Here is a 25,933-nt window from a genome sequence, read left to right as displayed (position 1 = left end):
GAACTAATAAAGAGGTCAGTTCTCTGAAAATGAGGATTAAATATAATTCAAAATTAATTCTATTCTTAAAAGGAGGAGGAAAACCCAAACACATATAAATGCCATTAGGGCTAAGAAAGTAGCTTTGTGCACAAACTTAAAATGCCTTTAAATAGGAAGCTTGGTGTGGCACTGCTAACCACAAGGTTGGTGGTTCAAACTCACCACACACTCCTTGGAAGCCCTATACAGAGTTGCTATGAGTTGGAATCCAATTGACTTGACAGCAATTAACAACAATGAGAAATGAATGAAGGAATGTCAGTCAACAATACTTTGAGCACAGTAGGAAACAAGTGTAGACGAACCACAGAAAATTCTGGAAAAGACTTACTGTCTAAAAGGGACAGACCCAGATGATGCCATTGTTAGCTGTGGATGAGTCAGCTCCAACTCATGGGGACCCCATGCATGACAAGGTTGGGTTGTTGCAATCAGGAGGGCCTTTATTTGCCTAATTCAGAAGCAGATTACCAGGCTTGTCTTCTCCTCTCTTTTAGTCTGAGAGCATCAACGAAACTTGTTCAGCATGATAAAAACGCCCAAGCTTCCACTAACAGATGGGTTGTAGTTGTGCATGGAGTGCACTGGCCAGGAATTGAACCTGGGTCTCCTGCATGCAAGGTGAGAAATCTACCCCTGAGCTATCACTGCCTCCAAAACCCAGGGGATTGCAAAAACCAAAATCAACCCCTCTGCCATTGAGTCAATTACGACTCACAACAACTCTATCTAGGGCTTGTTGTTGTTGTTGTTGTTAAGTGCCGTCGAGTCGGTTCCGACCCATAGCGACCCTGTACAGGGTTTCCGAGGGTGTAAATCTTTACGGGAGTAGAAAGCCTCATCTTTCTCCCACGGAGTGGCTGGTAGTTTCGAACCGCTGACCTTACGGTTCGCAGCCCGATTCGTAACCACTACGCTACCAGAGCTCCTTACAAGACTGTAAATCTTTCTCCCTCAGAGTGGCTTGTGGGTTTGAACTGCCGACACTGAGGTTAGCAGCCCAGTATTGATCCTACAGTAGCACCAGGAAACCAGACAGCATTGTGGTTTGTTAAGTGTTGCTGACTCATAGGGACCTTATATAGGTTTTCCAAGGAGTGACTGGTGCGTTTGAACCACCCCTTGGAGCTCATAGTCCAGTGCTTATCCTACAGCACCACTCTCAGACTTCAGGTAAATTCCTGTCCGTTTTTTGAAGAATAGAAAAATACCATCCAAACGGAATTACTCCAGAATATAAAAGGAAATAGAAAATTTCGTCTTGTCCAAGCGTGTACAATGCTCATCAAAAAAGATTCAAAGATAGCAGACAGCCTTTGAAATCATTTTGCTAAGTGAAAAAAGCCAGTCACAAAAGACCACATTTATATAAAATGTCCAGAAGAGACAAGTCGATTCATGGTTGCCTAGGGCTTATGTGGGCTGGGAGAAATGAGTCTGGGCCTCTTTTTGGGGTGATACCAGTGCAGCCAGAGTGCTCCTTGGAGGTCAAGATGGCCAAACTTCATCTCTCACACTTTGGACATACTGTCAGGAGGGACCAGTCGCTGGAGAAGGATATCATGTTTGGTAAGGTGGAGGGACAGAGAAAGAGAGGAAGACCCCCAATGAGATGGATTGGCTAAGTGGCAGCATCGATGGACTCAAGCGTGACAATAGTAGTGAGGTTGGCCCAGGATTGGGCAGTGTTTCATTCTGCTGTGCATAAGGTCGCTATGAATCAGCACCGACTCGATGGCACCTAACAACAACAACAACCAGTGTTTTAAAATCAGGGATGATGAGGACTAGGAGTGCTCACTCTATGGAGTACCGCAGACATCACTGAATTATATACTTGAAGATGTGTTAAGTGCTGGAGTGGGTTCTGACTCTTGGTGATCCTGTACAGGGTTTCCAAGGAGCAACTGGCTGGTTTGAACCTCTCACCTTGCAGTTAGCCGTGTAGTGCTTATTCTACAGTATACCAGGATTCCTTAAGATGTATAGTATGTGAATTATGTCTTAAATAAAGTCAATATTTTTTAAAAGGCAGCACACACACACGCATACACACACATAAAAGAAAAAAAAGTACAGACAAACTTAACTAATTAATTGATGGTCACCATTTTAAAATAAAATATTAGCACCTAATGCACCATGGCCAAATGAGTTCATTCCAGGAATCCATACATGGTCCTCTTCTAGACAATGTATTAGCAGAATTCAGAATCTTAATAAATCACGAGAAAAAAATGTAATCACCTTAATAAACATTGAAATGGTACATAAAAAACACTCAACACATGTTCCCAAGGGAAACTAGAAAATTCGAAAGAAAACTTCTGTAACCTGGTATCTTCCTGTGGGAGAAAGATGAGGCTTTCTGCTTCCATAAATGTCTGGTGGTGGTGTGCCGTGGGGACAGTTCCGACTCATAGTGACCCTGCATTGGGTTTCTGAGGCTGTAAATCTTTATGCTAGCAGAAAGCCTCATCTTTCTCCTGCAGAGCAGCTGGTAGTTTCAAACTTCTAACCATAAAGTTAGCAGCCTGACTCGTAACCACTACAATACTGGGTTGTTATGAGTTGGAGTTGACTTACGATAGTGAGTTTGATTTGTTTTGGGTTTTAGTGTCTTTCTTAAACTAAAAGCCAGCTTTAAAAAATTTTTTTAAAGCCTTAATTGTGAATTGAGTGAAAGTTTAGGCCATCAGTTTTGAACCCAACAAATCATATTACATTTCACTGCAATGATTACAATCCTCTCCATTAACCATCGGTTAGCAGTATTTATCTTTATCACTCCACGCTTTTTATTTTTGGATGTACAAAAAACACACAGAAAATATATATTCATTTAAATGTCCATAGGACACACTTTGCAAGCCTGCCTCCATCCAGGCCGCCAGCACACAGCCTTTCTCAGTCCGTGGGTCTAGAGTCCTCAGCTGCTCTTTCTCTCTCTCTCTCCATGCCATTGTCTCTGCACCACCTCTGGTGTCACTGTTTCTCTGGTTAGGATCCCATGTTCTGCTCAGGCTCTTCCCGCTTGATGGCCCTAGGGTCCTCTGTTCCTAGAATGAAAGATTAACTACTCTCCCCTTTTGGTTTCCTATCTTCTACATTTACAGTTGTGGCAATCACAATTAGTCCTGATAACAATTACTCACTGTTGAATCAAAAGAATCCTATCCCCATCCTCACCTATTGCCTTTCACCAGACCCATCTGAACAAGAGAAAACTATTCCGTGGGGATTCTACCTTACCCAGCTCACTCTGAAACTAACCACTCTCGTGAAAGCTTACAAGCCAGCTACTTTGTGCCTTTATTACCCCCTATTTTTGGCAGCCAATGTCTAAGTTGCCCATCCCTATGAACCCTGTGTACTTAGGGGACAAACTTGATGCTTGATATGAAGAATTTTCCCCTTTTGGTTGGAATTGTGAGCAACAAAAAGCCCATTTTAATGTTCACGTGCTCAAGTCAGGAATAAGAGAAAGATCAACAATCACCATTAATATTCAATATTGCTCTAGAAATGCAATATTGAATTCTATTAATTTTATATTATATTAAACACTGTGTTCAAGGTTATATGTATATTTATATTAAGTCTATTAAAGATGAAATATATAAAGGTTTAATATAATATTACTTGCATTAGGTAAATCTGCTGCAAAAGAGCTCTTTAAAGTGTTAAAATGTAAAGATATCAGTTTGAGGACTAAGGTACGTATGACCCAAGCCATGGTATTTTCAATGGACTCATGTGCATGTGAAAGTTGGACAGTGAATAAGCAAGACCGGAGAAGAATCGATGTATTTGAGTTATGGTGTTGGAGGAGAATAGAAGTACAGGGAGGGGTGGGAGAGGGAATTAGTCACAGGTTGGAGAGAAGACAAGGACTCTTGGTGTGGCACTGTTGAATCAGCACTGGATTTCCAACCACAAGGTCAGAAGTTCAAACACACAAGGTGCTCCTTGGAAAGGGTCCCTGTGAATCAGGACCAACTAGCTGGCACTTAACAACAACAAGAGGGTAGGCACATGTTAACAAGGGTGATGGGGAAGGCAATATATAACAAGAGGGAGGTTGGTAAAACAAAGATGAAGGTAGCAAGAGATACGTGGAGTTAAAGGAAATAGAGGTAAATACTGTTAACTCTTCCAATTCTTACATATTTGTGGGATATATGAAGGAGCTCTGGTAGCACAGTGGTTACGAGTCGGGCTGCATACCTCTAGGTCAACAGTTTGAAACTACCAGTTGTTCCGCGGGAGAAAGATGAGGCTTTCTGTTCCTGTAAAGATTTATAGACTTGGAAACCCTGTACAGGGTCGCTATGAGTCTGAACCAACTCCACGGCATATCATATATGACTCCTAGAGTGGCATTGTAGGATCAGCACTGAACTTTGAACCCCAAAGTCAGCACTTCAAACTTACCAGCAGCTCCTTAGAAACCCTATACAATGTCTCAATGGGTTGGGACCGACTCAACAGCTCTTAACAACAACACACAGATATAGCTATCCCTATGTAAATCTTGGAGTGCTGGTGTGGCACTGTGGGTTAATGCGATGGACTGCAAGGTGAGTTTGAACTACAAGGTCGGCAGTTCAAACTCACTAGTTGCTCCTTGGAAATGCTATACAGGATTGCTATGAGTCGGAACCAACTCCACAGCACTTGATAACAACAGTAACAAATACATATCTCACCTTGTTCCAAAGCTGTGTATATATCATGATTTACGTCTATCCCCTTTAGCCCTTGCGTGCCTCTATGTCTTCATTGTTCTTAGGCTAAGCTCCCTCTTCTTGTATATTGCTCTCCCCATCACCCAAGTTAACAAATGTCTAGCCTTTAGCCAGGAAATTTTTATAAAAGCATAATTCAAACATATAAACTACTCTTGAAATATTATCAACTATTGATAGTATGAAATAGTATCAACTGTTGATAATATGAACTATCAACGCTCATGGGAAAAGCAGTCAAGAAATCAAATGACATATTGCATTAGGCAAATCTGCTGCACAAAACCTTTTCAAAATGTTGAAGAGCAAAGATGTCAGCTTGAAGACCAAGGTGCGCCTGACCCAGGCCATGGTATTTTCAATAACCTCAAATGGATGTGAAAGTTGAACAGTGAATAAGGAAGACCATAAAAGAATTGATGCTTTTGAGTTACGGTGTTGGAGGAGAATATTGAAAGTTCCACGGGTTGCCAAAAGAACCAACAGATCTGTGTTGGAAGAAGTGCAGCCAGAGTGCTCCTTGGAGGCCAGGATGGCCAAACGTCATCTTTCATACTTTGGACATATTGTCAGGAGGGACCAGTCACTGGAGAAGGATATCATGTTTGGTAAGGTGGAGGGTCAGAGAAAAAGAGGAAGACCCCCAACGAGATGGAATGGGCTCAAATGTGGCAACAGTATCCGGCAGTGTTTTGTTCTGCTGTGCATAGGGTCGCTATGAGTCGGTACCAACTCGATGGCACCTAACAACAACAACAACAACAACAACATGAAATAGTACAACCAATTATCAATGGATAGTGTGATTAAGATTGAGCACCGGATACTTTCGTGCATTTTGAAAAGTTTTTTACAATGATGAGAAACATAGTTGTGAAGTGCCCTCAAATGGTTCTGACTCACAGCGACCCTGTAATAGGGTTTCTGAGGAGCGGCTGGTGGATTTGAACTACCAACATTACAGTTAGCAGTCAGTGCTTATCCTAGAGCGCCACACCAGGACTCCATGAGGAGGAAAACAGCCATGACAAAAACCCATTTTCACCATGTGATTTTCAAAGTCCCCGGTCTCCTGATGACTATCCTTGCTCTTCTCTACTGGGCTGGAAGCCGACATCTGGACTGGAAGCCGGGCAGAAAATCACTCTGATTTGTCCCCCTCTGAACGCCTGTGGACAGACAAATTATAGCGCTCTCATTTCATGGCTGCCAACTCTGTTCCTCCCCCTTCATATTCTTCAGAAGTTGAAGTCTCTGCAATTTCAAATTCCTTCAAGCAAATATTCCAGCATCTCAGTGATAACTCCAAGATTTAGGGTTGTTGTTTTTTTCCTGTGCATAGTGATGTTCCAGAGGTAGGATCCTTGCCTGTATGTGGGAGTTGGACTCAGGTTTTATTCCCAGCCAGTGTACCTCTGCACAGCCACCACCTGCCTGTCCGTGGAATGTTGTGTGTTTCTATGTGGAGCTTTCAGACTAAGAAAGACTAGGAAGAAAGTCCTGGTTATCCACTTTTGAACATCAACCAATGAAAACCCGAGGGATCACAACAGTCAGATCTTCGATCTACAAAATCGTGGGGTTGGCGCAGGACCGGGCAGTATTTTGTTCTGTTGTGCGTGGGGTTAACGTCAGTCAGGGGCTGAGTCTACAGCAGCCAACAACTACAACAATAACCGACAAAATACAAAGGCTTCACTGCCCTCCCATTTGTTCTCTGCAAGATGATGCTGAGGGGGTCCCTGGGAGAGCTGTGATCTTCAGAAACTCTCTTTTCTTTTCTCCTGGGGGGCAGAAAAGTCCATACAACAGAGGTGAAGGTTTGAACATTGCTAATGCGCTTTCCTCTTTTATCTCTGGATTGCCTGTCCTTACTTCTAAGTTGCAAACCAGGCGTTGTCTCTGCAAGATATCTCAGTTCCTGGGTCCTAATGCTTGAGAAGGAGGACAGGAATCAGACCAGGGGCTCTTCCAACAGGAAGGTTCTGGAGTCCTCATTATAGCTGAGCACTGAGCTATGTGGGGAGGAAAGGGGCTGGTGGCTATATGAAAGCTGTGCGTTTCCAGCCTCTGGTGCCCTGGGTATGTGATCGTGGTATTTGTGTCCCATGGAGACGGTAGGAACCGAGTGGAAAAAAGGAGGACAAAGGGGAGAGATAGCAGATGTCCCGTTTCACCCAGGGGGACAATGTGCTAGATAATGGGGTTGTACAAAGAGCAGAGGTGAGCCTGTGTCCCCGTTTTTCATGGCAGGTGGTCTTCTATCCATCGGGGGCCCACGTGGCAGTATCTCTGGAAGTCTTTCTGCTGAGCTGAGCACCAGGCGAGCAGCTGACGGCTATTTGTCTGTGAACAGGCGATGAACAGGCAGCGGAGGCTGGGGAGATATGGCAGAGACTCAAGGGTGAGCAGTTAGCAAGAGCTAAAGGGAGTCAAACGGGACCTCGACAGGTTGAAAGTTCAGATCACATTTAGGTCACCTGCAGATGCTGGCCAGGTGGACTGGGCACTCTATTGTAAAGGAAGGAAAGGATACTATCCACAAGTACCCTGATGTCCTCTTACCCAAAGAGGAGAAATCTCTTAAGAAGAGCTGGGTTGGGCAGGGTGGGGAAATGGAAGACTGAGAGTTCTTTCAGGAAATCAAACCCAACTCCTGAAGGCTTCCTGTGTTAGCAGAGGCCATCTGTACTCCACAGGGTGAAAAATCCATGCAACAAACCCGACACCCCATCAACAACTTCCACCTGTACGATTCAGCGCCCTTAACAATATTCTTCATGTGATGCATCTGTTCTCATGTGTCCTGTTCCAAATCATCCTACCACTAACTTAAACCCAACGTCCCCTAAATCCATAGGGTTCTCAGTTGCTGATTTCTCAGAAAGCGGTCTCCAGGTGAAACTGAGGTGCCTCCAGGGGCACTCAAACCATCAGCTTTTCAATTAGCAGCTGAGCGTTGAGCGTTTCCAAGGACACGATGTAAATCCACAAATGAGACTAAGTTGAATTAGGATGGGCGATGATGCTGACCTCTGAGGTGAAGAGCTATTAACGCTGAACAGTCTGGGGCAGACTGGACCTTCAGATTCAGTTCTAGTCCTGAAATGGCTCCCCCTGCTGACTGGTTCTGTTTAGGCCAGCTTCCGCAGCAGCCAGAGAGTCAGAGCTAAGAATAATGGACACCCAAGGAACACTGCCTTCCTTTTCCCTTTAAGTTACACTTCTTAGGAGCCTGGAGGCTTCACTGAACATCAGGCACAGAAGTCAAACTCCAAAATGCAGACTTAAGCATCCTACTGAGTCTATCAAGGACCACCAGCGTGGCTAGCCCACACTTGCTGCCCTTCTGAAAAGGCTTTTTGAAGGGGCCAAGACAGGCAAGCCAGCACTACCACAAGTTATGTTATGGGTAACAGCTCATCAAGCTTGTCACAGCCCCTTCTGCTGCTAGGAGGATGCGCTGCCAAGACGATCGAATGACACAGAGCCTAGAATTCTAGGAGAATGGGATGTCCACAGAGCCTGGCTTCTGGTGTGCCTGGTGGCAGGAGCTATTTTTAGAATCATCTTGGCAGCAAAAATGAGTGACAGCTATGACCTCAAGCTTTAAATAGATGTTTCAAAGTGTCAGCTCAAATATCCCTACTTTGGAAGTCTGGGTAAAAGTCCTGCAGCCGTAAGAAGTGTGCTGGGGCAAGAGGATGTAAACTGGCACACTGTCCAGTATATTATCAGTAAAGGGTCACTTGTGCACGCCAGGGAGCTGACAGCTCATTACTTGGCCAAAAAGGGGCATTCTGGCTCGGTGGTGACCACAGCTCATTGATGAACATTCCAAATGTGGAGAAAAATTTTCCAGCCTACAGAACGCGAATTAGACTCATATTCTTCTATGTCCAGAAATGAGAGGCAAAATGGACTCATCTAGGTCTGGACTCCAAACCTGAACTCAACTGTTAAGAACATTATGCATCTGGTAATCCCCGAAGAGACCAAAGCCATCTCAGAGGGTAAAAATTTCAATACATGCAACAGGAGAGTTGTGGTTAAGTGCTGTTGAGTCGTTTCCAACTCACAGCGACCCTAAGTACGGTTGGGTTTGAAAGAGGAGCAGCTGGTGGGTTTGAACCGCCGTCCTTGTGGTTTGCAGTCCAGTGCTGATCTTACAGCACACCACATTAGGAGTTCAGGAGAGATGGGTGACCAGAAAGGGCTGTTTAGGTTTGAGTACAGGTTATAATCTGTACCTGCACCATTTTAACCCAAGATAGGAGGACCGTGGGACAGTTATGTTTCTGTGTCCACTTGGACTAGGCCAGAATTCTCAGTAGTTTAGCAGTTCAGACGTAATAAATGCCCTCACAAGGAGCTCTGGTAGCATAGTGGTTATGAATTGGGCTGTGAACCTTAATGCCAGCAGTTCGAAACTACCAGCCACTCCGCGGGAGAAAGATGAGGCTTTCTGCTCCTGTAGAGATTTGCAGCCTCGGAAACCCTGTACAGGGTCGCTATGGGTTGGAAACGACTCGACGGCACTTAACAACAACAACAAATCCCCTCACTGTTGTTGCTGTTGAATGCTGACTCATAGCTACCTCGTATAGGAGCAGCTGGTGAGCTTGAATCGCCAACCTTGTGGATCAAACCAACCTTGCAGTCTAGTACATTAATCTGCAGCACCACAAAGTGCTGTTAACTTCGTCCGCCCCATGATGAGATCTAATGTAACGTAGTTACCTCCATGGTTAGATTTGCTTTGAGCAGCCAATCAATTGAAAGGAGGCTTCCTCGGGGGCATGGCTTGCACCATCTTCTATCTTCCAAGAGATAAAAGGAGAGAGACAAGCAGAGAAGGAGGGGCCTACCACCACCAAGAAAGAAAAGCTGGGAGAGGAGGTCCTACTCTGGGCCTAAGGACCCTGCACTGTGAGGATCCATGGGGTTAGACTGATAGTTCCCAAAGAGGTAGGTCTCCAAGGAATGCTGGACTAACAGATTATGATAGGAGACAAGGATCTTCCTCTAAAACTGGATTCTGAATTTGGATGTCCAGCCTCCTACATAGTGTGAAAGAATAACCTTCTGTTAAGATATCACTGTGGTATTTCCATGACAGCAGCTCTAGAGAACTAAGACAGACAGGTAGGTAGATAGGTAGCTGCCATCTAGTTGATTCTGACCACTGGGCCTCGTGTACAACAGAATAAAGCCGTGCTCAGTTCTGAGCCATCCTCACAATCTCCAGCTTTAGAGCTATTGTACCAATCTACTTCAATGAGGGTCTACCTCATCCTTGCTGTCCCTCTACTTCACCAAACATGCTGTCCTCCTCCAGCGATTGAACCCTGAGGGTGACCGTCTAAATCCAGCAAGTTGAACCATGTTGTGATCTACATTCTTTTTCAGCAGTCGATCAGCAGGTCTTTCTTTCGACACCGTCTTAGTTGGGGAGCTCCACTGAGACCTGTCCACCATGGGGGGCCCTGTTGCTATGTGAAATACCAGTGGCAAAGTTTCCAGCATCAGAGCAACTTGCAAATCACCACTATGACAGACTGGGCGTGGTCGCAAAGGACCAAAGTTGTGTTAGAGAAAAAACAATTAAGAAACAGTAATTCATAGGGGGTCAGATGGAGGAGCCAAGAGCTGCATTGTAGAGAAATGAATCAGAGGTACAAGGGAGGAAATGAAGGGAGGAAATGAAGAATCTGCTATGGTTACTTTTTAGATGTTGAGGTATACGTGGAAAAAGAGGAATAGAAAGAAAAACCAGAAGGGGAAGGAAGAAATTAGAGTGCCCAGAAGATGACACATCTGGATTCAGCTCAGGAAGGGGAGTTACAGAGACCAAAATTGTGGTGGGAGCTTGCTTTCCCTACCTCAACCACAAATGTACATATTCTGATTCCACAAATGTACATATCCTGATTCAACAAGCATACATAGTCTAACTCCACAAACATATATATTCTGATCCCATAAGCATATATATCATCCTGGTTCCACAAATGTACATTTCATGATTTATGTACATATCCTGATTCCAGAAATATAATACATTATCCTGATTCCACAAATACTTATGTCCTGATTCCACAAATGTACATATCCTGATTCTACAAATATACATATTCTGATTCTATGTGTAGATCCTGATTCTACAGATGTATATATCCTGACTATACAAACATACATATCCTGATTCTGTATATATCTTGTGATTCTACAAATGTACATATCCTGACTCCACAAACATACATATCTTGATTCCTTCAGAGAAAAAGAGGCACCTGAGCCCACTGCTTTTCTCCCCGCCTGATCAATTTGATGAAATTAATGGTACTGCGAATTCCCGACATGTTCAGGGACTGGGGATTTAACTCAAAGGGAAGGTGTGCTGCAGATTTTCAAATCCTTCCATTTAAAATGAAACATGTGTGCTTTTAGGTAGCCTGCTACACTGAACCTCTTTGTAAGTGGGGAGGGGGGGGGAGGAAAGTCTTTCCAACATTATTCAGATTAATCTCCTTGCTGCTATGAGCTGTCACAATGTATGCCGGCTGATAGAGGGATGTCTCTCCACTTGTCATCACTGAGAACGCTTACCCTGCAAATGTTCTCTCGCTCCAGGGCACTGCTTGAGTATTTTGCTTCCAATGGGAAGATATCTAGCAGCAAGATCTGTGTGTCATGCAAAAGCGAAATATTGATCTATACAGGCTGGTGTTGAAGGTACATAGGTGAGGTGAAGAAACACCATTGATTTCACCGAACAGCAGTGTGTTTGCCATTGTGGAGGCATATTGCCATTTATAACAAGCAGCCTCCCTTAGGGGACTGGCTTGGGTGGCGGGGTTCCCTATTTTCCTGTGCAAATTCTCTGGCATTAAAAATGCTTGTCCTTCTTTAGCACCCAGGGTTCTGTTCAATACAGTAGGATAAGCTAGGTATCATAATAATCTGCTTGTAAGAGCTTGGAGCCAGGTAAGAAGAAGAGGGCTGTAGGGTCCCCACAGTAAGGAGAGAGACTTGCCAAGGTAGCACATATAAAAGTGGTACAATAGTGAATGATTGTTATCAGGACTGACTGTGAGGGTTGGAAATATAAAGGCAGATGTTTGTAGCAAAAGGAGGGAAGTGACTGACTTTGCAGTCTAGGAGCGGAGGTCCCTGGGACCATCAAGGGAGAAGAACAGAGAGCGCGACCCTACTCAGAGAAGCAGTGACACCAGAGATGGAGGTAGAGACGATGACGTGGAGAGACGAAGCAGCTGGGGACTTTAGACCCAGAGAGGGAGAGGGGCTGTGTGCTGATGACCGAAGGGCAGGCTTGCAGGGTATATATCCTTTGGTTATTAGATGATGCATTGAGGGGATTGTAATCATGGCAATGAAACGATATATGATTGGATGAATGTAAAGCTAATGTTCTCCCATATAAAACTATCACATAATTCACACTAAAAACTTAAAAAAAAAAGCAATCTTAATGATTATAACTTATTTTTTTCAGTAATTGTTGGTTAGCTGTCGTCAAGTTGCTCCTGGATTGAAAACGACCCCAAGCACAAGAGAACGAAGTGTTGTCTGTTCCTGCTTCATTCCTATGATTGCTTCCTGACTGGATTTTGGTGATACACTGGGTTTTCAATGGATGATTTCTGGAAGCCTTTCTTCCTAGTCCACCTTAAATCTCCATCAAACACTGTTCAACATCATAGCAACGTAAGATGCAATGCTAGGGAACCAGACCTGAGTTTCCTGTATCGAAAATGAGAATTCTACACCTGAACCACCAACATCAAGTGCGCTCTGACTCATGGTGACCCCAGGTGTAAATGAAGTGCTACTGGGAGAATGAAGTGCTGTCCATATGATTCCAATGAGACAGGACAGCTGGAAGTAGAACTGTGCTCCAAAGGGTTTATGAGGCTGGTTTTTCACAGACCTCTCTTCATGGCACCTCGGGTGGACTCAAACCTACCTTTCACTTGTTAAAATTTGCAACAACCACAGAACTCAACAAAGCTGGCATACCTAGGGTTACAGGTTACGATGGTGGAGGGATGCAGACTAAAATCAACCAGGAGAAAAGGCAGATAGCATGGGGCCCAAGAGAAGTCAGACGTGAGCTTCCAACTGTCCTATATCATTGAAATCATATGGACAGCATTTCATTCTCCTAACAGCAGTGTGTGGCAACATATATGGAGTATTGCAAACCAAGGAAGCTCACCTCAGTCTTGACGTCCAGGGTTTTATTGGAGCAATATAGGCATGGAGCACCCTCATGAGGAACTTTACTCTATCTCTAGACAGCCCCAGAAGTCAAACTGACTTCTGGGTGTGCTGCAGGGCCAGAGGCAGACAAAAACAGACATTCACCACAAACCACAGTTAGCAGGAACTATCTGGTAGGATCCAAGTCGTCCCTAGATACACACAGACACTTTTATCAAACAGGATGTTCCAAAGATTTAGAGACTATTTCCCAAGAGCTGGTCAAAGGCCAGTCCTTCCTTTTTAAAAAAAATTTTTTTAATGTACAGCATTAAGCATCCCAAGTCTGCTGAATTAAAACCCTTTGCTACATAATGAGGATGAGATGTTTGCGATATGGTGAGGAGAATGAAGGTAAGATATGTGCTTTGAAAAGTTGAAGAACAGCAAAAGATCGTGTAGTTCAACATAAGAGGGCTTCAAAAACCGAACAGTGGGGCCCCGAGTCAGTCCACTGGTCCGTTGAGGTAGACTGAAAATGAATTAAAACTTATTGGTAGAGGCTGAAAGATAGATTAGTGGTTGTTTTTGTGCTAGAAGCGGGTCTGAGAAAGAGGGGTAACTGTCCATGAGTATGGTGTTTTGGGTGAAAGAAGTGATGAAAATTGTTTTTGAATAGTTTGTAGTAATGGTTAAATTATGAGGAGGGACCAGTGTCCAGAAAAGGATAACATGCAGCGGGTGAGAGAAAAAGAGGAGGGCCCTCAATGAGACAGACTGACCCAGTGCCCACAATGCTGGGCTCAAACATAGGAACAGAGGTGAAGATGGGGTCCCTATGCACTGGACAGGGGGAATGAATTGTGTACTTTAAACAGGCGAATTGGATGATACATGGATTACATCTCAAGAAAGCTTCTATTAAAAAGAATCAGCGATCACTGGTATATCGGTTGTCATGGTGATCAGTAGATGGAAGATGGCCAAGGGGGCAACAAGATGAGGACTGTTGGGTATTAATTCTGGCTCAGAAAAGTCTGACATGTTTATCCCAGGCTAACCTTTTTGTGAGAAAAGACAAGCACAAAGTACACTAGGCAGTCCAATCGGGTCAAAGCCAAAACAGCAGAACTTACTGCCAGTATTAGTCCTTGCGTCTAGAAGGGGTAAGTCAAGGGAAAAATCGAACTCAGAGCCAAGCATTCAGAGTCACCATTCTGGAAAAAAAGGGTGAGGGTGAGAAAAAGAGCCGCCTCACCTCCTTTTCCTGCCTTCCAGGTCATGGTGTGGTACAGAATCCTTCAAGTGAGTTATCAAAGCTGACGATGGTCTTGGGGCCGCCAACATATTCATAGTCATTACTCTTTCTCAAATCACGTTGATCTGCAAATACTTTGCCAGTGCAAATGCTCTTCAACTTGCAAAGCCCAGTTAAGTGTCACCTTTTCCGGGACAGATAGTTCACAATGGTTTGGAAGGACACATTCTGGACCTGGGCTAAGTTTGAATCCTAGATCTACCACCTGTTAGGTGTGTGACCTTGGGAAAAGTATTTACTCTCTGTTCCCCATGAGTCCCTTTCTGAAAAGGGGGAAATTACTAGTACTCACGGGACTATTAGGAGGAGTAAATGAGTTTATGTTTACAAAGCACATAGACAGGCCCTGGCACATAGAAAATTCCAATGGCTATGGTTGTTACAGAGTCCTGGTGTGACGCTGTGGGCTACCAACTCGACCGCACTTAACCACAATCACATGGTTGTTACAGAGTCCTGGTGTGGCTTTATGGGTTAATGTGCTGGACTGTAAAGTCGGTTTGAACTGTAAGGGTGATGGTTCAAGCTCACCAGCTGCTCCTCAGACACCCTATACATGGTCGCTATGGGTTGGAACCAACTCAATGGCACTTAACAACAACAACAACCCTGGTGGTGCGATGATTAAGTATTCACCTGCTAACTGAGAGGTGGGTGGTTCAAATCCAATCAGCGGCTCCAAGGGAGAAAGACCTGCTAAAGATTACACAGATCCTGCAATGATTTGTTGTTGTTATGTGCCATCAGTTCCGACCCATAGCGACCCTGAACAGGGTTTCTGAGACTGTAAATCTTTACGGGAGCAGAAAGCCTCATCTTTCTCCCGTCCTGTAATGATTACAGCCTAGAAAACCCTATGGGAAGGTCTACTCTGCCCCACGGAGTTACTGTGAATTTAAAAAGCAACTGAATAGCACCTAATGACACAACAACAACCTAATGTCACAACAACAACACGGCTGTTTCCATCAGCATCGTTCACACAATTTCCTCTCTTCTGGGAACTCCCCCTAACTATGCTGAACGGCTGTCATATGCACTTGGCCCTGAGTCTAGTCCACGGACATCTTGAGGATGGACAGATGCTATAATTGAACAGCACAGTCCAAGAGTACCCCTACTGGAGCCGAGAGCACAGTTTGTTCTTAAAATATATTTGCTGATGCATAAGGAAGATAGCTCTCTTATAACATCTAAAAAGACCCGATTCTTCACTCTATGCTTCCCTCCTGTGTAAACTAGTCATATCCCTCCCGGGAGGAAAAAATAACCTTCTCTCTTTTATATCCATTTGTGCACAGAATTTGAGAACCCCGCAGCCAGGCATCTTCAGAGCAGCCCTTCCAACTGAAAGGGTCCAACACATGCTGACGGCTCCTGTAACCTATAATTTATGATCAAATTACATGTTGGACTAAGGCTTGCTAATTGTTAATCATCATCTCAAATTAGTTATTAATGAGTAATGTCACTAATTATAGGCCACCTAACACTTAGCAGGAGGCATAGCTGGAGTCTCACAGAAGAAGACTGACTCAGCTTTTAGCTGGAAAGCCCTGTGCTGCAAAATACCCCTGCCAGGACACCCTACCTTACTAACTCATGGGATTTTATAACCGGAAAGAATTCAACACATCAGCGGTCCCCAAGCTGTGAGTGACAGATCTCTGAGGGCTGTGGAGTTAAGCCAAGGTCCCATGAATTCATGGGTACGCTCCACCCAGACCACTCCTGCCTTCCTCAGGCTCAATGAACAAGCTTTCTCATTCTACCTTTGTTGTTGTTTTTCATCCACCTATGCTCTGGTAGCGTAGTGGTTATGAATTGGGCTGCGAGCCGCAAGGTCAGCAGTTCAAAAGTACCAGCCGCTCTGTGGGAGAAAGATGAGGCGGTCTGCTCCCGCAAAGATTTACAGCCTCGGAAACCCTGTGTAGGGTCGCTATGAGTCGGAACCTACTCCACGGCACATAACAACAACAACATGTACATATATCTTTCTCCCGCGAAACAGCTGGTAGTTTCAAACTGCCAACGTTGAGGTTAGAAGTCTGATTTGTAAAGATGTGCAGCCTTGGAAACCCTGTGCTAGGGTCACTATGAGTCGGAACCGACTCCACGGTAATTAACAACAACAAGTTGTTGTTGTTATTAAGTATCGTAGAGTCAGTTCCAAAGAGGAAAAGTTCAAACTATCTACCCCACCACTGCCTTTGAGTAGATTCTAATTCACAGCCATCCTGTAGCACAGAGGAGAATGAGCCTACAGGGTTTCCATCCTATGGAAGTGGACGGCATGTCTTTCTCCCAAGGAGCAGCTGGTGAGTTCGAACTGTCAACTTTTCCATTAGCGGCGGTCAAGTGCTTACACTGTGACACCAGGACCGCTTTCCAAGTAAACAGCATTCCTGCACCAGCCCTCCGAAAAAGTGAGGGAAAACCAGCAATGAAGCAGCGAGCTAAGCCCTACAACACTCAATAGACTCCTGCGGACTCAGATGGAGACCTGGCTGGCTAGCAGTGTGCCAAGTCCAGGAGACTCTTGGACCCAGAGTCAGCGATATATCCACAGAGGACTAGAGTGGATACATCCAGCTGATAAGAAGAGAGGGCACATGCATAAGAACACCCACACTTGCAGATAATACCCACTTGACCTGGCTTCAATGGCTGGAGGATCAGAGCTCAGACAGAAGAAGCAAGAGGGGAAAAAAGAATAATTTGATACAATTTGATGAACCTGACATACACCTACGGAAGCAGTAGCTCAAAAGAGTTAACAAATGTTCACAGCGAGGATCATTCCCACCTCCTCTGCAAACAGAGAGGACAGGGATAGTCAACTTGGACATTGGCTACCCAGAATGGGGGAGGGGTGTGTTACAGAGGCAAGAAGTGACTGGCTTACAAGCTTTCAAGAGGGAACCTAGATCCAGAGGGCATGGAGCAAGGTAGAATCTCTACTGAGTAGTATCCATTCTGCCTCGTCAGGGCTGATAAAAGGAGATGCGGATAGGTCTCTTGCAATACAATAGCAAATAATTGTTATCAGGACTGATTGTAAGGGCTGGAAATGTAAAGGTAGACATTTTAGGTCAAAGGGAGGGGAGCGATTAACCCTGCAGTCTAGAAGCAGAGGTCCCTGAGACCATCAAAGGAGAAGAGCAGAGAACGGAACCCTACCCAGAGAAGCAGTGATGCCTGGGATGGAGGCAGAGATGATGACGTGGGGAGATGGAGCAGCTGGGGACTTTGGACCTGGAGAGAGAGAGGGGTGGTATGTAGATGACCAGGGGTCAGGCTTACAGGGTATACCCTTTGGTTGATGGAAGATGCATGGAAGGGATTGTAACCATGGCAAGGAAACAATATACGCTGGGATCAATGTGAAGCTGATGTCCTCCCATGTAAACTATCACATAATTCACAATAAAACATTTAAAAAAATCAATAAAACAAACAGATGTCCAAGATAGTGCTCTGGCAGGGTATGGGGACCCCCAGAAGAAGAGAGGGCACAAAGACCAGAACTGACAGGATGGGCAGTCACCGTCTGCATCAAGAAAGTCTACAACCATCCCAGCCTGAATGTGTCCATCTCGTCTGATCTCTGAAGCTAAGCAGGATCAGACTTGGTTAGTACTGGGATGGAAGAAAGCTGCTCAGAGTCTCAGGGACCCACCCTCACATGAACAATAGGAACAACCATCCAAGTGGTCCTTGCAACAACCTGCTTTAATCACAAAGCCATCCAAAGACAGTACCTATCAGACAAGAATCTTCCTACTCCCTTTTTTGCTCATCATGCCCCCTGCTTGGCACCTGCTCAGACAAAGGTGAGCGACAATGATGGAAAGACTGAGTAAGAACCTCTAACCCCAATGCAGATGGGAGAGCAGAGAGGAGAAGCCTTGAACACCAAATGAGTTCAAATTATGACAGCTCAGTAAGGGAGTTCAGGCTGGGATGAGACTTAAAGTGACTCCAGGATTCTCACAACCCAAAAGCAATTACTTTGCTGGAGTTCTCATCCAAGGGCAAGGGCTATAATGGTAGTGAGGAACCACCACATCCTAATAGTTTAAAAACCCTCTTATGTCTGTTTAATGAGCTCTGGTAGCACAGTGGTTACGAGTCAGGCTGCTAACCTCAAGATCAGCAGTTCGAAACTATCAGCTGTTCCATGAAAGAAAGATGAGGCTTTCTGCTCCTGTAAAGATTCTGGAGAATGTTCCATGGGCACTGGGTAAGAAAGTATATTGTGCTGTTGTTGGGTTGAATGCTCTGTACACGTCTATGAGGCCAAGTTGGTTGATTGTGTTGTTTAGTTCCTCTGTAATTTTATTGAGTTTCTTAAGGGTTGTTCTGTCCCTTTTTGAAAATGGCGTATTTAAACCCTCCACTCTACTTGTAGATGTGTCTATTTCTTTCTTCATTTCTAGTAAGGTTTGCTTCATATATCTTGGTGCTTTTTCATTGGGAGCATAGATATTTATTATGGCTATGTCGTCTTGCTCAATTGACCCTTTGATCATGAGATAGTGTCCTTCTTTATCTCTTATGCTGGTTTTTGTCTTAAAGTTTACTTTATCAGAGATTAGAATTGCCACTCCTGCTTGTTTATTGTTGCAGTCAGATTGGTATATTTTTTTCCATCCTTTAATTTTTAGTCTGTTTTTGTCTTCGTGTGTAAGGTGTGTCTCTTGCAGGCAGCATATTGAAGGGTCTTGTTTTCTTGTTCAAACTGCCACTCTCTGTCTCTTCATTGGTGCAGTCAATCCATTGACATTCATTGTAATTGTCGATAGGTATGAACATGGGAACACTGAATGGTTTAAAATTAAAAAAGGTGTGTGACAAGGTTGTATTCTTTCACTATACTTATTCAACCTGTATGCTGAGCAAATAATCCAAGAAGCTAGGTTATATGAAGCAAAACGTGGCTTCAGGATTAGAGGAAGACTCATTAACAACCGGCGATATGCAGATGATACAACCTTGCTCTCTGAAAATGAAGACGACTTAAAACATTTACTAATGAAGATCAAAGAGCACAGCCTTCGGTATGGATTGCATGTCAATGTTAAGAAAAGAAAATCCTCACCACTGGACCAATCAACAACATTTTTATCAATGGAGAAAAGATTGAAGTTGTCAAGGACTTCATTCTTCTTGGATCAACTGTCAACACTCAAGGAAGCAGCAGTCAAGAAATCAAATGACGTACTGTATTAGGCAAATCTGCTGCACAAGACCCTTTTAAAGTGTTGAAGAGCAAAGATGTCAGCTTGAGGACTAAGGTGCACCTGACCCAAGCCATGGTATTTTCAATAACCTCATAGGCATGAGAAAGCTGGACAGTGAATAAGGAAGACCATAGAAGAATTTACACATTAGAGTTCTGGTGTTGGAGGAGAATATTGAAAGTGCCATGGGCTGCCAAAAGAACCAACAGATCCATTTTGGAAGAAGTGTAGCCAGAGTGCTCCTTGGAGGCCAGGATAGCCAAACTTTGTTTCTCATACTTTGGATATTGTCAGGAGGGACAAGTCGCTGGCAAAGGATATCATTTTTGGTAAGGTGAAGGGTCAGAGAAAAAGAGGAAGACCCCCAGTGAGATAGATTGGCCAAGTGGCAGAATCAATGGATGCAAGCATGGCAACAGTAGTGAGGTTGGCCCAGGATTGGGCAATGTTTCGTTCAGCTGTGCATAATTTTGCTATGAGTCAGTGCCGACTTGATGGCACCTAACAACAACATGAATTAATTGCTGCCATTATATTAATTTTTTTGTAGTGCTGTTCACTCCTTTGTTCTATATGCCTTCTTGTTCTGAGTTTGTGTTTTTTTGTGCTATTTCATGTTTGCTTGTTCTGCTTGGATGTTCATTTTCATGGTAAGTTGTGAAGTATTCACTTTCTTTGGGGTTACCTTATAGTCTATTAACTTTTCTCTCCATTTAAGAGAATCTATTGTATCCTGTAATCTAATTGATATCCTCACCACCTGATCTCTCTTCCTACATGTACCCCTTCTATGACATTGATATTATTTTGATCTTCGGTTGGCCTCCCAGCTCCTTTGAGTTTGTTGTTGTAGTTTTATTCTGTTCTGGACTCTGCTATCTGTCGACTGAGTTCCAGGTGGTGTTGCCACACCTGTCAATCTCTGTTTGGTGTCTGTTCTTGTTGGTTTTCAGTCCAAAGAACTCTCTTTAGGATGCTTTGAAGTGCTGGATTGGTTTTGATAAAACTCCTAAGATTCTGTTTATCCTGGAATGTTTTGATTGCACCATCATATTTGATTGATAGTTTTGCTGGATACACGATTCTTGGTTGGCATTTTTTTTCTTTTAGGATTTTATATATGTCTTCCCATTGCCTTCTTGCCTGCATGGTTTGTGCTGAATAGTCAGTGCTTAATCTGATTTGCTTGCCTGTGTAAGTGACACTTTTCTTCTCCCTGGCTGCTTTTAGAATTCTCTCCTTGTCTTTGATTCTGGAGAGCTTGATTATTATATGTCTTGGTGACTTTTCTTTTGGGGTCTATCCTTCCTGAGGTATGTTCAGCTTCTTGAATGTTTATCTTCTCATCTTTCAAGATGTTAGGGAGATTTTCTTCCAGAAGCTCTTCAACTATTTCCTTTGTGGACTTCTCTGATTCTTCCTGTTCCGGAAAGCCAATAATTCTCAAGTTGTTCCTCTTCATGTTATCCAGCATGAATCTTAGACTCTCTTCAGACTTTTTAATCCTTTTTTCAGCTTGCCCTTCTATCTTAGCAGTATTGAGAGATTTGTCTTCCAGATCACTAGTTCTGGCTTCCATCTCTTCTATTCTGTTCGTTTCCCCTTTCAGTGTATTGTCCATTTCTGGTATTTTATTATTAATCATCTGGACCTCTTTTTGCAGGTTTTGAATTGTTTCCAATGCTGTATCAATCTTTGTTTGATTGTTCTTGTAGACTTCTTCCTTGTTTTCCTCCACCCCTTTTCAGAGCATTTGTTTCCATATCATTTTTCTGAATTCTCTCTCAGGCAAATCCAAAACTTGCTCTTCCTCTTCTGGGGAGCCTTTGTCTGTCTCCAGTGCATTTGTCTCAGTTACTCTTTTCTGTTTTTGGACATGTTTTGAGATCTTTTGTTTATCACTTCCAGTAGTTATGTGTGTTTTTTTAATGCTTAAATGGATGTTTGTTGTTGTGTTACTAAGCTTACTGGGTGTCTCCTGGTGGATATGTTCCCTTTTCACACGTAATGCTTTGCAGCTCTTATTGGCTCTTATCTCAATGGTGGAATATTATGGGGTATGCTAGTAGCTTTGCTATATGGCCACAATTTCTGTCTCTTCTTGGGTAATGTAGGGAGACAAAGCTCACACCTCCAGGAAAAATGTGTGATCAAAAGCACCAAAAGCAGAAGCAATATAAAAGCAGAGACAAAAACCACCACTTTGAAACAAAAATAACACTGTGGCCGATTGTCCAGTCACTTTGCTATACAGGCAGTATGTGTGCACCATAGGACCCTCCAGCAGTAGGTGGGGGTGTCCGCTTGCTCAGGCCCCTCCTCTAGTCACCACCACAGAGGTGCACAGATAGATATTGAGAAGTTAATGGGAGAAAGATTGTCTACTATTTTTGTCTTTGAAGCTCAGTTAGGTATCTGCGTGTGCACAGCGTAATTCTCAAGATAATTGTGTCCTTTTATGTTGGGGTTCTACAGATTGTTCATATGGTTTGTCTTTCAGGCCAGACCAGGTTTTTTCTTGCTGTATAGTAAAGGGTCCTGCACAAGTTATCTTTAGGGCTGGGACCCACAGGATGACAACATAAACAGCCGCCAAGCTCTTTCTCTCTGTGCCGTGAGAAAACTATGGGCACAGCATTGGACTTATTTTTTGGGGGAGGGGTCTACACCCACCTGCCTGAAGTTGTGTGGGCTGGGCAAAGAAGGTGTGACAGGGAAGAAGAGGAAAAATGAGTAGAATTCCCTGTGCCTCCTTTTGCAAATGTCACTGCAACACTTTTAGCGCCGGTTCCCTGTGCCTGTCTGGCTGTAGGCCCACCCTCTGAACTCCATCCTGTCTCAAGTGTTTCCTAACTCGCAGTATTTTCCTTTATATCGTGATTTTTTCACTTGTGCAGGCAATAAACTGATGTCTTGTCTCTTATGCTAGATCCAGAGCTCTGGTGGTGTTCTGTGAGTGGAGCTTCTCTGGATTTTCAATATCTCCCCCACGGAGCCTTTCCTACTTGGCTGTCTCTGCTGCCTACCAAAACTAGAAACCCCTCTTTGCACATTCTTACTGAAGAACATCTGCTGACCGTCTGAAGACCACTAACAGTAGAGGGCTAGGTACTTACATTGAGGGAGGAAGCGGACTCTATCTCCCATGGCTTTAAGTCACCTTTCCCCACAATCCACAATAATGTACAGTGGTTAAGCCCTCGGCGGCTAACCCAAACATTGGGGATTCGAACCAGTAGCCACTCTATCAGAGAAAGACATGACGGCCTTCTTCCCTCAAGATCCCAGTCTAGGAAACCCTACGGGCCAGTTCTACTCTATGATGCTGGTTTGCTATGATCATGATCAACTGCACTGCATGGGTTTTGTGGTCTACCATTGCCAGGGTGGGCAGCATGGACTATGGCTGTCTATATCCTGGGAAAGACACAGCTCAACAAGAGAGCAAGTTTAGAGCCAAGATGAAACTCTAGGGGGTCCCAGAGAGTCAAATCCCATCTAGAACCATGTTTGAGCCTCAAAGTTTTAAAGGGAAATGCACTGCCAACGTTTAAAACTCAGGGGATTTCACAAAAGGATCTGGGTTTGTGGTGGTATCTTTTAAAATTCCCCGCTCCCTCCTCCACACTCCTTCCTTCCTTCACTGGCATCAGCAAATGGGGTTACAAGCAGGTACCTCCATGGATGGGCAGGTGTCCACATCGGGGTCACCAGGCCCAGACGTCTAACCCTAACCCTAACTCTTTAGCACACCTGCCCACTCTCTATGTGTGAAATTCTGGTGAAGACAAAAATGAGTAGAAGATGAACAGAAAACCGTGGTAAACAGTCATTTACTAGAGAGGAGACAGACACCTACGAATAAACAAGGTTCCTGTGAGGTATGAGCAATTTACATATGGTTACTAACCTAAAGATGGTGGTGGCATATCACCAGTGGCACTGTGCAAGAAAGGCCTGGTGATATATTTTAATGGGTGTTGTTGTTAAGATGACAACATTTCAGTTCTAATTCATAGCAACACAACAGAACAAAACACAGCCCAGTCTTGGGCCAACTGCACAATCGTTGTCACTTTTGAGCCACTGTGTCAATCCATCTCACTGAGGGTCTTCCTCCTTTTCCCTGACCCTCTCTACCTTACCAAGCATGATGTCTTTTTTTCCAGGGACTGGTCCCTCCTGGTAACATGTCCAAAGTACGTGAGAAGAAGTCTCGCCATCCTCGCTTCTAAGAAGCAATCTGGCTGAGTGGTGTTGTGTTCATTTTTCTGACTGCTCACGGTATGTGTTAAGTTCTTCACCAACATCATAATTTAAATGCATCCATTTTTCTCCCATCTTTCTTATTCATTTTTCAGTGTTAGGATGTATATGATGTGATTAAGAATACTGTATGGGGAATGCAAGGGTTATGTTGGAGAGGCACTGGACAGTGAACCACAAGGTTGGCAGCTCGAGCCCACCAGCCACTCCATGAGAAAAGGATAAGGCTCGCTTCTCCTGCACAGATTGCAAAAGTCTTGGAAACCCTCTATGGGGTCACTATGAGTTAGAACCGACCTGAGAACACCTAACAACAATAGCCAACCTTATGGAGTAGGTTCTACTTGGCATACATAGGGTCGTCATGAGTCAGGGTCAACTCAGCAACAACAGGCCGCACATTCAGGTAGGAAGAAACAGGGAAGGAACAAAAGCAGAAAGGTTAGGCATTTCCTTAATGTTTTTCTGCCTTCCAGGGAGTCGTATCAAATCTAGTGTTATTTGGATTATGAAAAAGTCCTCCTTACCTCACCCCCAGTTAATATACTGTCGTCCCTACAGTTTAAGAAACCATATTGAGTCTGCTTAATGATATCAGGAGGACCATAAAGATTCCTTTCTGCAATTACATATCTCCATCAACTATTAACAAATTAAGCGTTTCCGAAGTTATGATACATTCAAGACAGCTCATCAGAGTCCGATGCTATTTTGCACATTGGAGATGCATGCAATATTAATGACTCATGATCACAGCCCGATTTTCTTGAGCCTTTTAAAAAATGCATATTAATCGTCTGTTAATGTTACAGTGACCTGTTAAGCACATACCAACTATTCGTTCAGAGCCTTACGTATGTTCAGACCAGTAATTATGGATGTTTTCTGGGCACCCCACAGCACCATGTGGCAACCTCCTTTTTCCCTCTGTTGTTGACGGCTACCTCTGCTATCCCTGCATTACCTGTCGGGGGGGGAAGGTAGCCTCCTGTGTATTTGGCCAAAAATATGCAACTCACTGTCAGCCTGTCCTTTCAGTTTCAATCCTTCAAGTTCAGAAGGCCGACCAACCAACTGACCAACCAACCAACTGACCGATCGACTGACCAAACAACCAACCAACCAATCAACAGACCGACCAACCAACCAATCAACTGACCAATCAATCAACTGACCAACCCACTGCTGTCTAGCAGATTCCAACTCACAGCAATTCTTTAGGACAGAGTAGAACTGCCCTCTAAAGTTTCTAATGCTGCAAACCCTTACAGAAGCAGATGGCTTCATCTTTCTCCTGAGGACTGGCTGGTGGATTCAAACTGTCATCCTTTTGATTAGCAGTCCAACACTTAACCCACTGCACCAATGAAGGCTGAAGCACCAAAGTTCCAATATTCTTGATGGTTACACTTTGGGTATCAGACATGACCTCAGTCATGAGTCTATCTTCTGATTTACCAGGAGCCTGTAACATTGCATAAAAGATCAAGGTCTAGGTTGTGACTGGAAACTGAACCTCCAAGAGAGATCGAGCTCAGGGTGTCACAGAACCCAAAAGAGTAACACCAATTGCCCACCAGTCGATTCTGACTCAAAGTGACCCCATGTGTACCGAGTAAGAACTGTGATCCATACAGTTTTCTTGGTTGTGACCTTTCCAAAGCAGATTGCCAGGTCTTTCTTCTGAGGCTCCTCTGGGTGGGTTTTAGCTGCCAACTTTTTGGTTCATATTTGAGCGTTTAGCCATTTCCACTACCCAGGCCACCCTCAAAAGACACCCTTCCCTATTTCACGAGTCTGCTCCTGGGCGAGTCTAATGTAATTCACCAGCTTTCAATGTGAACAGGAAAATAAGAGAACCGTTGTTTATCAAAACTGTCTGAAAATGGAGAAAGAATGTCCTAGTGATTCACGCGAGACTTTCACTCTTGTTTTACACTTCCATTTTCTGTTTCTCTTTACACTAACAAACATTCTCCTCAAATGAGGCAGAGATAAATAGGCCTTACCCCACGAGTCCTGGGGTGGCGCTATAGGGTAAGGAGACTGCTAAGCGCAAGATTGGCAGTTCAAACCTACCACCTGTTCCTATA

General features: G+C 44.0%; 1 protein-coding gene across 1 annotated transcript in view; it reads right to left on the bottom strand.

The window, feature by feature from the left end:
* WBSCR17 (Williams-Beuren syndrome chromosome region 17) overlaps positions 1-25,933 on the bottom strand; it is a 648,608-nt gene that overhangs the window by 285,061 nt on the left and 337,614 nt on the right. The gene's annotated exons all lie outside the window — the stretch shown is intronic.

This window comes from Chrysochloris asiatica, unplaced genomic scaffold, assembly GCF_000296735.1.
Source record: "Chrysochloris asiatica unplaced genomic scaffold, ChrAsi1.0 scaffold00034, whole genome shotgun sequence".
Lineage (NCBI taxonomy): Eukaryota > Metazoa > Chordata > Mammalia > Afrosoricida > Chrysochloridae > Chrysochloris > Chrysochloris asiatica.
This window is presented reverse-complemented; position numbering and strand designations above follow the sequence as displayed.